The sequence below is a fragment of the Hevea brasiliensis genome, chromosome 6 (genome assembly GCF_030052815.1).
Source record: "Hevea brasiliensis isolate MT/VB/25A 57/8 chromosome 6, ASM3005281v1, whole genome shotgun sequence".
NCBI lineage: Eukaryota > Viridiplantae > Streptophyta > Magnoliopsida > Malpighiales > Euphorbiaceae > Hevea > Hevea brasiliensis.
Window position 1 is genome coordinate 12,951,945 of NC_079498.1, and position 5,104 is coordinate 12,957,048.

The 5,104-nt window shown below is 37.5% G+C and overlaps 1 non-coding gene across 1 annotated transcript; it reads left to right on the plus strand.

Annotated features, from left to right (window-relative positions):
* The first annotated feature begins 233 nt into the window (after nucleotides 1-233).
* On the plus strand, nucleotides 234-341 carry LOC131181094 (small nucleolar RNA R71). Its single transcript, XR_009149721.1, has one exon. It is a non-coding gene; the product is annotated as a small nucleolar RNA R71 (small nucleolar RNA).
* The last annotated feature ends 4,763 nt before the right edge of the window (nucleotides 342-5,104 follow it).

The window sequence follows — 5,104 nt, forward strand, 5'->3', positions numbered from 1 at the left end:
TAATCATATTGAATGGATCAAGGTCATACATTCCAGCAGCTTGCCTCTTTTGAGTTGGAGCTGGCCCTCTTGGACTACTCCAAAGATGAGTATTCTTTGCAATTTTCTCCAATAGCTCATAAGCTTCATCTTCATGCTTCATAATAAATTCTCCTCCTGTTTGAGCATCAATAATCCCTCTAATTGTAAGAGTAACATTGGTGTAAAAATTATGGTTTATCATCCATTTTGGAATGGCATGATGTGGGCATTGTCTCTCTAATTCCTTCCATCTCATCCATGATTCATAGAGAGTTTCATCTTCTCTTGGTCTGAAAGCTGACATTTGATTCCTCAATTGTTGAGTTTTTCCAGGTGAAAAATATTGTGCAAGAAATGCATCAGTGAGTTGTTCCCAATTTGTAATGGAGTTGTGAGGTAAAGAGTCAAGCCAATCCAATGCTCTATCCTTCAAAGAGAATGGGAATAGCTTCAATCTTGCTGCATCATCAGATACTCCAGGTTGTTTTTGCATATCACAAATCATAGCAAACTTCTTTAGATGTGTGTGTGGATTTTCAGAAGGATGTCCCCCAAATTGGGAATTTTGAATCATTTGAAGAACCCCAAAATCCATCTTGTAGCTATTTGCATCAATTCTTGGTCTTGCTATACTCTCTCTCAAGTCATCAAAACGAGGAAAAGCATGATCCATCATACTTCCCCTAGGCACATTAGCATTTACAACCTCTTCACCTTGGGCTGCATGTTCATTGTTTCGATCATTTCCAGCATTACCACCACCAATTCTAATTATTTCATCAGCCATGTCTGCTTCAATTTCAGTTTCTCTCCAGGCTTCTTTCCTTTTTCTGGTTTCCTTCTTGTTGGCTCTACAAAATTTCTCAATTTCAGGATTAAACAATAAGGATGTGTCACTTGTGCTTCTAGCTCTTCTCATAAAAGATTAAGAGTACCTAAAAAAGAACAAACAAACACAAAATGAAAAGATAACAAAGATAAAACTATAAACAACTAAAATAATCAAGAATTCAATCTTAAACAAACAACTCCCCGGTAACGGTGCCAAAAACTTGATGTGGCCCAACCGCAAGTGCACGAGTCATACAAGTAATATAAAAAAGATATCGTTCCCACGAGGAGTTATGTTAATGATTGAATTTTTTATATAAAAATTCTGACTAATTTGAACTATTTTTAAAATTAAAGTAATAAATTGATAGATATTGAAGTGTGAATTCTATGTGTGTAAAATTAATAATATATTCAACAATGTAATGACCTAACTAAATTTGCATCAAATTAAAATAAGCAAATTGAAATATGGCAAGATTTAAAAATGGCAAGTAATTAAATTCAATTAGAAATTAACAATGATAAAAAGGTGATTCCGGAGTTCGGGAGTTCATGTTCAAGCTATTTTGGGATTTTTAAATTGGTTATCCAATCTTGTGGAACTTACGGGTTTTAAGGAGATTAATTTTTAAATCCTTTGAATACCCTTTCGAGTGGGACAAAGAGTGCCTTAATCAATCTAATCCTACTTTCGTAGAGTTAAAGTTAATCAAGACCCATTAAGTTCCTTAATTAATCTGTCAATCCTCTTAATCCTTAGTCTATTTCTAGATCTAAGTTAATTAAGTCCAATTTCTTGATTATCTATCACAAGGCTTTCTCCTTTCGGTGCTTCAACCATGGATTAAGAACAACACTTAATTGGATCCTACTCTAAGAATGTCATTGAGCACACAAGAAATGAATAAAACTCATTAAAACCACAAAATATGGATTACCCAATCAAAATCCACAAAATATCTCAAATATTACATCCCAACTCTATAATCTAATGAAAACTACTCACTATCCATAATATTTACAAGAATTTCTGAGTTAGTATGGAAATAAATCTTTAATCTAAACTAAGAACTAAGAAACCCAATACAAGAAAGGTAGGAAATATGCAAGAAAGGAAAGAAAACTCCAAATCTGTCTGGAAATGGAGGGGTGACATTTTAGCTCCCTTTTTGACTCTTCAGCTGCTACTCCTTTTCTCTTTGTTTCTTCCTCTCCCTTTCTAAAATGGGATAAGGGCCTATTTATATCTTTTTCTCTGACAAGTAGCCCTAAAATGGTGTGTTTGAGGTGTGTTTTTATGAGAAAATCTTCTGCCAGCTCATTTTGAAGACTTTATGGGATTGCATAAGTGGACTGCATAAGTTATGCAGTCCCTTATGCAGTTTTCGGCTGGTTCCTGGGCTCTCTGTGTGAAGCTGCATGAGCAGGGTGCAAGACTGCATAAGTTATGCAGTTTTCCATGAGGTTGCATAAGCAAGGCATGAATCTGCATAATCTGCATAAGTTATGGAGTAACTTATGCAGATTTCGGTAGGTTTGGGAAATTATTTCTTCTCCCTGTGCAGAATTGCACAACTTATGCGGCAAGTTATGCGCAATTTGGCCAATGCATACTTCAACTTTGAAACTTGTTTTTGACATCTTTGGCTGTAGAAATCACTCCTCAACTCAACTCAACTCAACTAAGCCTTTATCCCAAAAATTTGGGGTCAGCTATATGGATTCTCTTTTTCCACTCTGAACGATTTTGAGTTAAATCCTCAGAAATGTGTAATGGTTCTAAGTCATGTTGTACTACTCTCCTCCAAGTCAATTTAGGTCTACCCCTTTTTTTCTTTCTATCCTCTAACCTAATGTGCTCTACTTGTCTAACTGGAGCCTCCGTATGTCTACGCTTCACATGACCAAACCACCTCAATCTCCCTTCTCTCAACTTATCTTCAATTGACACCACTCCTACCTTTTCTCTAATACTCTCATTACGGACTTTATCTAGTCTAGTATGGCCACTCATCCACCTTAACATTCTCATCTCTGCAACTCTTATCTTAGATGCATACGACTCTTTCAGTGCCCAACACTCACTACCATATAACATAGCCGGTCGTATGGCTGTACGGTAAAATTTTCCTTTCAATTTATTGGGAATCTTATGATCACATAAAACTCCCGTGGCACGTCTCCACTTCAACCATCAGGCTTTAATCCTATGACTAACATCCTCCTCACGTCCCCCATCTACTTGAAGGACTGAGCCTAGATATTTAAAGTGATTACTTTGTAACAGTACCACTCCATTCAAACTAACTCCTTCCCTCTCACCAGTTTGGCCTTCACTGAACTTGCAATGCATGTATTCTGTCTTTGTTTTACTTAACTTAAAACCCTTTGACTCTAGAGTACTTCTCCAAAGTTCTAGCTTTCTATTGACTCCTTCCCGTGTCTCATCTATCAGAACAATATCATCCGCAAACATCATGCACCAAGGAATACTCTCTTGTATATGTTTCGTCAGTTCATCTAAAACTAATGTAAAAAGGTAAGGGCTTATGGCTGATCCTTGGTGTAATCCAATTGAGATCGGAAAATCTCTTGTGTCCCCTCCCACTGTGCGCACAATAGTAGTTGTTCCTTCATACATATCTTTCAATACTTGTATGTACCTAATAGACACCCTCTTTTGTTCTAACACATTCCATAAGACCTCTCTTGGAACACTATCATAAGCCTTCTCCAAATCAATAAAAACCATGTGTAGATCTTTCTTCACATCTCTATATTTCTCCATCAAGCTTCTAATGAGAAAGATCGCTTCCATAATTGAACGACCGGGCATGAAACCAAATTGATTGAGAGAGATAGAAGTATCATGACGTAGTCGATGCTCCACAACTCTCTCCCACAACTTCATAGTATGGCTCATGAGTTTAATTCCCCTATAGTTTGAGCAACTCTGTATGTCTCCCTTATTTTTAAAAATAGGTACTAAAATACTCTTCCTCCATTCATCAGGCATTTTCTTTGAGTTTAGGATCTTATTAAATAATTTAGTTAACCATGCCACTCCCGTATCTCCCAAATACATCCACACTTCAATTAGTATTTCATCGGGTCCATAGGCTTTATCCACTTTCATTCTCTTAAGTGCTTCCTTTACTTCTAAAGATCGAATCCTTCTAGTATAATTTACATTCTTTTCTATTGTTCTATAATCTATATTCACGCTATTACCATTTTGACTATTATTAAAGAGATCACTCCTCAAAGGCAAAAAAATTTTTTAGTCCCTCAAAAACACTGTCGACACCATATTTTGGCCGATCCCCAAAATCAATAAAACTTTGGAACTGACCTCAGCACTAAATTTTCCTTTGCCAGCCAACTACATTTCCGACCTCTCTTTGCCATATTACCGATCTCTCTTCACAGAGAATTGAATCAATGCTAAGCCCTCGTATCATCTAAAGTCTTGCCAAGTCGCTCACCGATCCCTCAAGCCAATTGTCAAATTTCCTGACCGGTCGATTACATTCCAGATCTCTCCTGTCAAACAAAATTGAATCAATACTAGATCTTTATGTCACTGGTCTTATTGTCGATCTCTCATTTTAAGTTTAGGAATAATTAAGATTCCGATCCGATGTAATGATGATCTTGATTTTAAGTGGGTTCACCAAATTTCCAATTTTAATCAAGTCCCGATTAACGTTGATTCCCTATCGATCTCATGCTCATTATGTTTTCCGATCTCTCACACTTAGGTTAATAATCTCTTTCAGTTACTTCGATATACTCAGACAATCAAATGTTAAACAATTTAGAGATTTTTCGATCACAATCATTCATTGAACAAAAGAGGCATTTCATTTCATTTCAAAAAAATTGTACAAGTCATTCAGCTAGAGGATCACCCCCAGTCTGATCTACATTTTGTCCGTCTCCTCCCTCACCCTCCTCCTCACTATCCTCACCCTCGCCTCCGAGAGCCAGGTCGGCCATCCAAGAGAAGTCCTCCTCCAGGTAACGCTTCTGGAGCTCGGCCAAGAGATCCTTGTGAGCATTCACGTAAGCACTGGCTATTCCTGTCACCATCTCTTCATCTTTTGCCTTAAGCTCCTCAGTGAGATGAGCGATCTGAGCAGCTTCGTCAGCCCGGAGCGCCTGGACTTCTCTAAGAGCATGATCCCTTTTAGCCAGAACATGAGTCTGTTCGGCCATCTTATCCTCATAGTACTTCATCCGCCCCTCG